Source organism: Terrapene carolina, unplaced genomic scaffold (genome assembly GCF_002925995.2).
Source record: "Terrapene carolina triunguis isolate 2854851 unplaced genomic scaffold, T_m_triunguis-2.0 Scaffold926, whole genome shotgun sequence".
NCBI classification, from domain to species: domain Eukaryota; kingdom Metazoa; phylum Chordata; order Testudines; family Emydidae; genus Terrapene; species Terrapene triunguis.
In genome coordinates this window covers 461,301-473,421 of record NW_020665277.1, presented here as the reverse complement: position 1 = coordinate 473,421, position 12,121 = coordinate 461,301, and positions in this window count along the sequence as shown.

Here is a 12,121-nt window from a genome sequence, read left to right as displayed (position 1 = left end):
GGGGATGTGGGTTGTGGAGAGTCCTGTTGTGCCTGACAGCAGGCGGAGTGAGGGACAAGTCCACAGACAGCAAGAATGAGCCATTTCTGACAAATAGTGGATAAAAAGAGGGAACTGTACCAACAAAAAAAAAAATCTAAGTGAGGTGAACAAAATTACTGCTGATCTGTTAGCATCTTGCAGTGCTTTGGTCTCTGGCCCAGTAATCATGGCTCCATTCGGTGAATCTCATCTCCATGTCCCTGCACCAACACCAGCCCTTACCCTCCTCCACTCCCATCTGTCTATATTAATGCCAAGCTGTCTCAGAAACTATTTGCTTAGTTTTGATGGCTGCACTTGGCAATTTTAATACAGAGGTTTATTTTCTTCATGAAATAGCAGCAGCATGGTTTTTTTGTTTACTCTCTAGTTTTTAGTTTTCTTATCCACGACTCCACGCATTCCTCATTTTCATTTGTACTGGGCTTGCTTTCATTTTACCTTCTGAACATACTGATGCAACCCTTGCTTATTAGTTTCAAATAGTCACTGGACTAGCAGAAAGTTTTCTGAACATCCATTTGTCTGCCTGTCTGCTTATCAAGACAAGCTAATGGAGGTGGCATTTTTTAATTATCAAACACAACCATGGCATCAGTTTTGACCTGACATTGTTTTAAATGCCAACATCTTTCTTTTTCTACAAACACCTAGCTTGAGCGTAACACATAATTGGATATAATCAGACAGTTGTTTAAAACTGAGAATGATAACTCAAAAATCTATTGCCTTTTAGTCCAATAAATATTCTTTTGTGTTAGTATGTATAGATGGCTAATGCATTTGTAATTTAAATTTAACGTGAGCTCCTGGTGACAGACAGCGAAATATATTCTAAAACTACTGGGGGGGGACTTCAGAGTTTCTTTCTCCCATGGGGAGAAAGATTCGCAAGCAGAATTTTTATTCCCCTAATAATGGATTTAGCTTGTTGGCCAATAAGTAACCCCCTTCAGGTATAATGAGTGAACTCCCCTCCCCAACCCAACGTGACATTAGTAGAATCTGATTATTTATATTATGTCCCAGACTGACTCAGCATTTGGGAGGCACTGAAGACACTAGCAATAGCACCTGGTACTATGTGATGGCATTGTGCTCTCCGTTTATGGCACAGAAAATATAATAATTTTCTGACCATTACTAATATTTCTAATCATAGGCTAGGGGAATTCAGATCTCTTACTTCAGGAGGTGCAAGGTGCTGTGTACTCTGGCCACGACCCAACAAAGCATTCAAGCACATCCTTAACGTCAGAGATATTACTCACATGCTTAGAGCTAAGCACATGTTAAGGGCACTGATGGATCAGGGCCAGAATGCTCAGCACCTTGCAGGATTGAGCCCTTCATGTATAAGCTGATTTCCCTGAGGATCAGAGAGGAAATTTACCCCTCTCTCCATAATATATATATATATATCTTTGCACAATTGGCAGGTGCACTCTGTAAGGCTTTCATCTTTCTTTAAAGCATCAGGTATTGGAAGCAGGATATTATGCTCGAGTGAACTGTAGTGTGATCTGTTATGGGGAATTCCTAGAATTGATGATTGGCAAGTTCTCATGGATAAAGTTTTTCTCATAGATACCAGGAGAAAACCCGTAGTGCTGATCGTTAAGGGACTTGGAGAAAACCACCACTTCTGGAGTATCTAGCACTGAGCTTCTACTACTCTACTTGCTCTCATGGTCACACAAGGATATTGATGCATTTGCAAATAGTTTTCTGACACAAAAATGCATCATTCAGCTGCTTCATGAGAAATTTTTCACCCAGGAAATACTATATTTCTTCCAAGACAGCATCATTAGAAACAATTCACATGGATTATTTTGAAAGCAGAGAGAATCCGTTTTCGCTGTACATTTTTCATTTCAGCTTTCAAGCCTCTTTTCAAAAGAGGGAATGTGCACGCTCAGGCTTTTGAGAGTAAATTATCAGGGATATAGAAATGACAAGGACCCATCAGGTCCCCTAGCTCACTGGTTCTCACACCAGGGGGGAGCTAAAACGGTGTAATGGACCAGGGCGTAAGTGGTCTGGCTTAGTAGTCACAGCTGGGCTAAGATCTGGCCACCAGGGACAGTAGTCACCAGGCAGGAGCTGGAGGAATCGCAAGAGCCAGGTTATGTAAGCAAGAGTCAGGCTGGAGTCAAAGGCCAGAGATCAAGCGAAGTCGAGCATGGCAATAGACTAAACTCTATGTGGCTGCCCAGACAACTTCCTGGGCCAACCCTTGGGGTTAAAATAGGGTGCTTGGCCAATCAGAGGGCCACAGGGCTCAGTCATTCTGGGTCTCTTGGGCAGCGCTTCCCGCAGCACCTACTCTCCATAGTGCTCCATGGCTGTGCCTCTGGAGGGCCTCCTGGTGGTACTATGGGAATACCAGCCAGCCCAGGCTTTACAGACCAGCATTCTAGTCCCTGGTTCCTTACAGATGGGAGCTATGAGACAATCTCACTTACCACTTGTGCTACAGAATGCTGCAACTGGTGGAAAACTGATCTAGACCACAGTCCAGCAAGGTATTTAAGCATGTGCACACCTTGAGGTCAATGGGTCTACGCATGTGCTTAAAGAGGGGAGGGATAGTTCAGTGGTTTGAGCATTGGCCTGCTAAACCCAGGGTTGTGAGTTCAATCCTTGAGGGGGCCATTTAGGGATCGGGGGTAAAAATCTTTCTGGGGATTAGTCCTGCTTTGAGCAGGGGGTTGTACTAAATGACCTCCTGAGGTCCCTTCCAACCCTGATATTCTATGCTTATGCACCTCCCTGACCTAGACCCTGCTCTCTCCCCGCCAATGCAGAATTGTTCTGGCGCAGCATTGTTATATCGTGTAGCTATGCATTAGTTAAAACAGCTTTATGGAACACGAAACTCTACTACTTATGGGTTCAGAGTTTCTCAGCTACTGAGTCATGTGGGGTTGGGTGGGAGAATGTGCTCATTAGATTCTAAAGGGCAGAGTTATTTGTTGGCTAATGAAGCTAAATTTTTGATTAGGGAAATCTGGTCTCCCAGAAGAGCAGAGAAATCTGTCTTCCTGCCTCATATCATATTATATATAGGTATGGCTCTGAGTGTATATACATATTTTTTGTGTGTGTGCGATGTGATATGTATATTTTATATAAATATATATATCACACTCACACTAATACAGATACACATATATAATATAAAATGTGTGTCTATATATGTGTGTAACATGTCTGTGTATAAATGCACAGATATAATACGTACAAAGGTTTCATGTTAAATTAAAACTACAAATATCTATCTCCCCCAAACAAAGGATTTTAACACAAAGTAATAGTTACTAAAATAGAAGCCAAGCAGTTTTTATTGTCTCTTTATAATTAACTCCAGCGATGGAATCCAATTACAAATGTTCAGTGTTGCCCTGCGGCATAGCATCTATGAAAAGGAAAAAAACGACCAAGTTTAAACGACTCAGGTAAAAATTAAATCCATGGCTGTATTTGATAATTAAGAACACCATCTCCATTAGCTTGTCTTGATATTAATGAACTGCACTATTATTTTTACATTTGATTACAGGAGTTTTATGCCAGCCATTTCACCTTTATTGCTTTTGAAAATCGGCCTCCTTGTCTGTGTGCCAAGTGCAGGAGACATTTGTAATTATATCATGTTATTTCCTCAATAAAACATTCATTTTTCTTGTCACTCCGACCTATTAAGAGGAAGTTTTTAAAGCTTTGTAATTATGTCCGCATGGGATTGCTGGGTGGGTGTATGCGTGTGTGTGTTTCCTAACTTCTCCCATATTGTCTGTGCCTTGGGTGGTGGGGAGAGCAGGTTTGGAGGAGCATAGAAGGATTGGATCTCACTCTGTCTGTGCAGTGCCTAAATAGGAAAAATGGATTTTCCACTCTGTAGTGCATTTAAACACACAAAATCAATAGCGTTTCCTATCATTTAAAAATTATATTTTTAAAGCAATCAGTTTACTTTGCCCAGCTGCCGTCTTCCAGACAATCGCTGCCCTCTTTACAGGGGCTGGGAACCAACAACTTTCACCCTGCCTCTTCCTCCACCACACAGCCTGCGATCAAACTACACACTGATACTACTATATCTGCCATTTAGAGGCTTCCACATTCCTACCTTGGGTTGACCGCTGAAAACAGCTTTACTATGGAACCCCCTGAATCATCCAACTCCACCTGCCCCTCTCCCAGCACAATTCTAAATGGTTGCGGGAAATGAAACGTGGTGTCTAGTGGTTAGAGCAGGGGAGGCAGAAGGCAGGCTGGACCACCATGATCATCTAGTCTAAGCTGCTGGTCGCAGAAGCTAGAGAATATCACCCATTGATTCCTGCTGTGAAGGGAATTTTTCTTCCCCCAGGGTACTGTTCTCAGCATTCCCACTAACTCAGCGTGTTCTTCACTAATTCGCTTAACCTCTCTGTGTCGCTGCTTCCCAATCTGTAAAATACAGTGGAGCTAACACAGGTGCTGGGAGATTTAATTGACATTTGTAGAGCACTTTGAGAGCCTCGGATGAAAGGCGCTATAGAAGCACCAGGTACCAATGCATTCATTAACAGAGTCCCTGTAGGCTGGCTGGCTTGTCTCTGGCTACACATATTTTACCTGCTAATGCAGCCGAGGCTCAAAGCAGCACCTTTGTGTCCTGGTGGCAGCACATATCCCAGATGAGGCTGGAGGAAGCTGTCTCCTTCGCACTTTCTGAATTGAAATTCCATGCCAAATGCCATCCAGGTCCTAAAGAAGAGAGAGCATTTTCGCCTTTGTTAGAAGGCAATTACACTGGGCTTTGAGAAGGAGATATAAATGCATAAACATTCTTTGTGCTGTGTTCAGTGCCTACAAAGGGAAGCATCGGGATGCTCTTAGAGGGAAGGAGGGAGGGAAGTTGCTCTTGAATGAGTTTTCTTCTGACATTTGATTTTTGAAGCAAGAACCTGCAGTCTCTCTGAGCTAACCACAGAGGCATCGCCTCAGGCAGTACAGGACTTTATAGACTAGGTCACAGACCTTATGCATATTTTATAAGCTCTCTCAAATAGCACTCTAGCCTTTGACAGGCATGGGTCAGAGTTCAAGCACCTTACACAGAAGGGAAATGGTGCAAATCTTCTCACGTGGAAAGACAACAAACAGCTCAAGCATCAGAAAGGCTCAAGCGCATCTAGGGAAATAAACCTGGGGGTTGCTACGGGGTTGGTCTGAGCGCTCTGCCTAGGCCGATGATTGCAAAAGAAAGCGTGCATGGTTACAACAGTATTGCAAGCGCTCCTTGGCGTGAGCTGTCTCACCATGTGTACGTGCAGCACCTAGCACAATGGGGCCACGGTCTTCGCTGGAGCCTGCAGGTGCTGCCATGATACAACTAATTAATAGACGTAGTGGTAGTAATGGCTGGGACTCTGGAGAGCTAGGTGCTATTCCTTGTGTGACCCTGGGCAAGTCACTTAATCAATCTGTGCCTCACTTCCCCAGTTGCACAGTGGCGGGGGCAGGGGGGAGAAATAATTCTTTCCTCTTTCGCAGGGGCGTTGTGAGGCTAAATGGACTGTCTGTGAGGTGCTCAGATAAGCTGATGATGCTGGGGGCCACGAATGTAACTAGGTAACGGGATGCACATCAGAAACGGGCTCAGCACCGCACTAACACATCCCAAACAAACATCAGAGTTACGTTTTTTAATAAAACAACAACTGCCCTTTAAATAATATTTTGTCATTAAACTGATGAATGCTCCGTGCCCAGGGAATCCTGAATGAGCCACTGACTCCAAAGAGTATTGTCTTATATTGCACCCGCATAGGAGATGCAAGGAGCCCATCGGTGAGGGAGTTAATACTTTGGAGGATTAGCAGCTGGGTAATGGATAGGAGTTGATTAATAATACACTGGCTGACGAATACAGAGGAGATTTTTCTGGATTAATAAGGATGCGGTGGCACTGCCTGCGCAGGAAAGATGTTTCCAGTCACCCATTTGAATGCAGTGACCATGGCCTAAATGCTGTGATTAAATCCACATTTAAGACACTTCATTAAATTAGAGTGTAGGTGAATTCTTTTAACCCGCTGCAAGAAGCACACTTAGCCCTATGGGGGGAGGGGGGTGAAGGATCCTAAAAGCAACCCCAAAACCTCCCACTCACTCTATGTTATGTCCCGAGAATTGCTGTGCCACCTTATACACACAGAGGATAAAGGACCTGTCACTACTGCAGGTTAAGGAAGTGTGCCTTTAGCTCAAGTGGCAGGGCTTGAATTTACAAAACTGAAAGATAAAGGTTCTAGTCCTAGCTCCCTGGGTTTGTGTATGATACATTCCCCTAGAATTGTGTTGCCTGCAGCCCATGCATTCATTACAGCTGCAGTATGTTTTAGGCAACAGTGGCTACTTGGAGACCCAATCATGTGCTGCCTAGTAACTCACCAGGGGAGCCGCTGTCCCCCCTCTATCACTGGGAGTAGAAAATATACTGCTGAGCCCTGATTTCTTCTCACTACCAAGAGCAGGGAAAGGGAAGGACTCACGGATGTGCTTTACTCTTCCCTCTGAACAGTGGGCCTAGAAAGGGGAAAGAGTCTCAGACACATCCTCCATCCAACAGCTTAGAGCCCCTTGAATCCCTGTTGATAACAAAAGCAGCCGCAAATATGTGACTAGATCCCTATCCTAAGGGATAGAAGAACCAATGATAGCCCTTCTACCAATGTAACTACAATGCAGTCACGCCTTACTTACACCAGCATCTGCCAGCTGAGAATCAGGCCAAAGTTCCTGTCTCAGGAGCTTGCCTGGAAGCCAAACCCAGCCCTGCGCATGCCAAGGGCTCTCGCACACTCACCTCCTCTGCATCTTTGTAAAACAATCTTTTTAATTTTCTGGTTGGCTTGGCAAATCACAGCTGCTCATTCCCCAGAGCTCCTGAGTGCATTTGCACAGGTTCCCATTTACATACACTAGGGCTTTAGATTTCCTTCTCGCAGCATGCCTCAGAAATAAGCCATCTGAAATATTACAGATGGCTTAGAGGCGGAACTATTTACAGGTTACAGAGGGAAAACAGAGCCGAGGGCCACATCATGAATAACACAAGTTTGACTTAGCAGCAGCGCCCCAGTTTGTTGTGGCTGCCCTGTGGTGAAGGATTACATGAGGGTTTGCTCTCCACTTATTATTTCTTTAACTCGATGGCTTTGCAGTTACTCAGCCTGAGCCAAGGTGGTTGAGTATTAATTGATACTTGCTGCTGAGCGAGGCTTATTAAACACCAGCTTTGGAGGGGCAAAAGTGGCAGCACTCAGTGGCAATAATGAGCAAACCAAGAGGTTCAGAACTAAAACTTCGCTCTCCTCCAGCATCTGTTATTGCAATCACAATGCCAAAAACACAACAACAGCACCCCCCCAAAAGACCCTTATTAAAAGGAATCGCTCCCACAAATGCCTCCCATTCAGGGAAATGACAGGGATTTGCTCAGCTTGCCATGTTTTGCAGCTGGGTTAATTATTGTCATTTCAGAGAGTGCTGCCCAACCTCAAAATGAAAGAAAAACATACCATAATAGTGCTCGCTAATTCGCCAGCAAAACCTTTGTGCTGAGTGGCAGTGGGGGGCCTCGCGTGCACAGGGGCTGGGATGGTAGGGAGAAGCGGTATTAGCATTCTAGAGTGATTAATACAGTGCAATTGTGAACATGGTATAATTAGGGGGCTAATTTATATGTGCACCTGACAATAGCATAGCTCGGTTGCGGCTGCTCTTGGGTTTCTAATGATCCAGCGTATAGATGAGCCACTCCCAAGGTCTCTGAGAAAGGCATTTTGGATCATTCAACACTCCCCCCCAAACTCCAAGGCCCTCGGCTCCTATGTATTTGGAGGCTGACAACCACAAACTCATGCACTTCCCCACTCAGCCTTCAGCATACTCCGCATCTGCATATGAAAAGCTGACAGGTTCACAGAACAAAGGATATGGGGAAGGAGGAGGGGCAGACAGGGACAAAGAGGGGGAAAGGGAGTAAGGCCACATCAGAAAAGCGTAAACATTTTGGACTGAGAAGTAGGTGGATAAAGGGACACACACAAAAAAAGGCAGAAAAACAAACCAGAGGGAAAACACAAACACTGGGGGGGGGGGGGAATTAATAAAACACATCCATATACAGAAGGAACACAAGGGCTGGAAAAGTGCAGCCCTTTTTAAGAGTCAGTTTGTTTTGTTCATCTTTCCATCTCTTGGGTTTACCAGTGCTTCTGCCAACCAGACAGTGATGTCACACTAGTGTGTCATGGCACTATGAAGGCATTCTGTGGGCCCTGAGAGGGATGTTAGAGCCTGTGGAGACTCCTTGGGTGACTTTTACCTTTGAAGCATGTTGTGCATACAGACATGTAAAGTTTCTATTTCTAGCTACAAGTTAATATGAGCTATTGCTACACCCATGAGGAGCTTGGAGTTCCAGCTTTGCTCTAAAAGATGGGTTCCCTGCTGTCTCTCCAACCCTGATCCCATGCAAGCCCACTGAGACTCAGTAACTTGGTATCTTGTCACTTTGTTACCAGCATAACAACCCCAGCAAAAACAAAGAGGACACAGAAAGCCTGGGATGGGGGAAGGGGTTAGTCTGAATGCATTTCTGAGCGCATTACTTAAATAGTCTTACAAGTGAAGTGAAAGGTTTTTATTTCATTGTCTGTGCTCTCAGAAAAGCAAGATAATATCAGTGTATGGATGATGCAATGCAGGAGACGATGATAGTGCAGCACACTACAAACAAAAGCCTTGTAGAAGTTAAGGTCTCTAGTCATTCCTTAAATAGCTACAAATAGGACCCTTGGCAGTTTGATCTTAAGCTCTCTCCTATTGCCTCATAAGGATCTCCTTTCCAGCAGCTCCCTGTGATTAGAGCTCCCAGTCAACTTTGCTAGCTCAAAGCTGGTAATGAGCTCGAATCACTGCACCTGTAGAAGCTCCCAAGCAGGCTTCCGTAGTCTTGCTCTAGTCAAGACCATAGGGAGCAAGCCCTCCAACTATGGCCTATTGTTAGGTGCTCAGAGAGAGTTTTGAGGAGAGTTTGTGTGTCTAAGGAGCTTTCTGGCTCCCATATGGCACTATAGTAAAAACCCAGTACTACAAAGAGAAGAGTGGAAAAGAATACATGACAATGAAGCAGCCGTCTCTAAGTTCCCAGGTAACTCAGAGGTTGAGCTATCAGCCCTTCCCTTGTTCCTATATTTGTAGTATACCAGTTAGTCAATCTGCTTTGCTGCATGACTTAGGGATAAGTAATTTAAGCAATGATTGAGTTTATGCTACTTTGTTTTAAACTACAAGAAACTAGAACAGGTTGCAGAGGTACTCTGCTTAATTTAAAGTCTTTATGAGCCAATCAACCAGTGCAAGGAAAGCTTGGGTTCTTGAGCTTGGTTTGGGTCTGTAATGCAGAACTGAAAATAAAATATATCAATATATTTTGGAAGTATGGTATGGTAAGGCCTGAGGCCTCATACATAGAACTGTTTTGTTTGGGTTTTTTTAAGCATTTCAGTTCACCTTTAAGAAAAGAAGGCTGTTTTACTTTACATCCTGGGATTGGACTGAGTTCCTTATTTTGTCACCTCTGAGCTTTGACACCTTATTCTCTTGTCTGAGAGAGATGAGTTTACAGAGCTGTGTGTTTACAGATTTTGTGCATAATTTACAGACCCTACGGTGCCACTATTAAGGCACTATACACTACACATTGAAGCTAGTCCTTATAATTGCCCAGATGCTCTGTGCACAAACATCCTCACTGAATGCAATTATTGTGGTATGAATGTTGGATCAGATCTGCTTGTGATGGATGGTTTCTGGCACAAATATTGCAGTGGTGTGATAGATAACACTACCCTGGACTTAGTGAAAGCTTCTCGGGACTTCAGCTATGAGTTTACAAGAAGAAAGTGCTGATGTAGCAGATGTGGGAATTCTCAAAGAGTGGAAAAATAATCTAATTTTGGTAAGGTTATCAAAACTGCCTAAGTGGTCTGTATCTGTCAGCACAAGGGCAGCTTTCTTTGCTAGACTGTAGTAATCTGCTTGCCTAACTTCACAAACTAAGCAGCAGTTAACCTGACCAGTACTTGCATGGGAGACCTCTAAGGGAAATCCATAGTGGTACAAGAAGCGATTCAGTAGGCAGCACTGTATTGATACCCCTTTGTATTATCATAAAACCTATATCCCAGCATGGTACTAGGTTAGGGGGGTGCTGTAAGTGCTGTCTTTTAAATTAGATATAGAACTAAGGTTCTAACCAGTGGCTCTCAAACTTTTTTACTGGTGATCCCTTTCACATAGCAATCCTCTGAGTGCGACCCCCCCCCTTATAAATTAAAAACACTTTTTTATATATTTAACACCATTATAAAATGCTGGAGGCAAAGCGGGGTTTGGAGTGGAGGTTTACAGCTCATGACCCCCCCATGTAATAACCTTGCAACCCCCTGAGGGGTCCCGACCCCCAGTTTGAGAACCCCTGTTCTAACCAGTGCTGGGCATCAAAAATCCTGTTGTGTTTATATTTTGCTGTGTTGTAACAAAATTCCAGTATTGGATAATTATATTGTGCCTCCCTGAATTCCCCCTACCTACATAGTTTTAAATGGATTCTATTTTCTTCATTTTCTGACCCAAACTCTTATGTAGATTTGCTGTGTGCTTCTCAAAAACTACTGTACTCTACCCAAGTGATGGTTGCATTTCAGTCCTGTGTGAAGTGAGTCCTTGGTGCAGTTTGTAAAGGGCTTTGGATTCCCTCGAGGGAAAGTTGCTATATAAATGTCAAAAATATCGCTCTTATGTTGTGGCATGAAGGAGGATCTGAAAAGCAACGGGCACCAGAATAAGGGTGGCTCTATCTTTTAGATAAACTGATGGCACAAAGGTCAAGAAACTGATTGACAAAGAGAATATGCTAATCTTTCTTCAAAAAGGGGGAAATTATATCTAATGGATGTAATATCCAAAAAGAACTAGTGCATGTGGTGAGTGATGCCTGCATTTTTAAAGCACTTAAGCCATACATTTCCCCCAGATAAAAGTTATTCACTCTTGTTAAGTGCCTCATATTGACGTATTATGCGGGCAAAGTGTCATGCCAACATACTCAAAAGGAAATGGCTGCATAAAAGGCATCTCTGTTGATGCAGTAGAATTAGGGGATGATAACTACTAAGGAATCAAGGAAATCCCAAAACAGATCAAGCTGGAGAAGTGCTGCTCCCTGCCCCTTAGACGTTTTCCACAGAAAATTTCACCACTTATATATTGTTTTTAGATTCTTCGTAAAAGGTGTATTGTCTGTTGGCGATCAGAGGTCCCAGCTAGAATGACCCTGCTTGTTTACCTCTTAGAAAAGGAGAAAACTTTCCTGCTTCTATTATTTCAGGTGGTCAACTGGTCCCTGTTAGCACTTTCTGCTGAAACTGTTCAAAAACCTTGAACTATGTTACAGATATAGAACCTGATCCAACGCTCATAGAAGTCAGGAGGTGTCTTTCCATTTACTTCAGTGGGAGCTGGATTGGGCCCGTAAACAGTAATAAATCCATAGTCACTCAGGATTTCACAGCTGTTGTTATGGCCACTAAAATGTCAAGGCTACAGCAGAAACAGAACTCAGATCTTTGTCCTCCAAAAGCACAGGCCCCTACCGCTTTAGACTATGTTAGCAGAATAGGACCTATGATGCGTGGTTGAGATGTACTGATTCTATCCAGTAGGGGAAATGGTAACACCACGTTAACCAGATCATAGTAATACAGGGCAGTAAAAAAAAACATCTGGAAGATGGTGCTAGAGTTAGGGTAGGCAGCAGATCCCTCTCTGGTACCCAAGGGAGTTGGGACACTTGAACTCAGTGTTACAATGGAGAGTGTAGAAGAAAGTTTGTTAAAATATTTTCCAAACCACCGTAATTGCTCCAGCAGCTCCTTCTTTTTGTGTTTTGAAAAACACCTGATGTATCCATTAAGGTGTTAATATTTTGCCCTTTTCCAACATCTCTCATCTG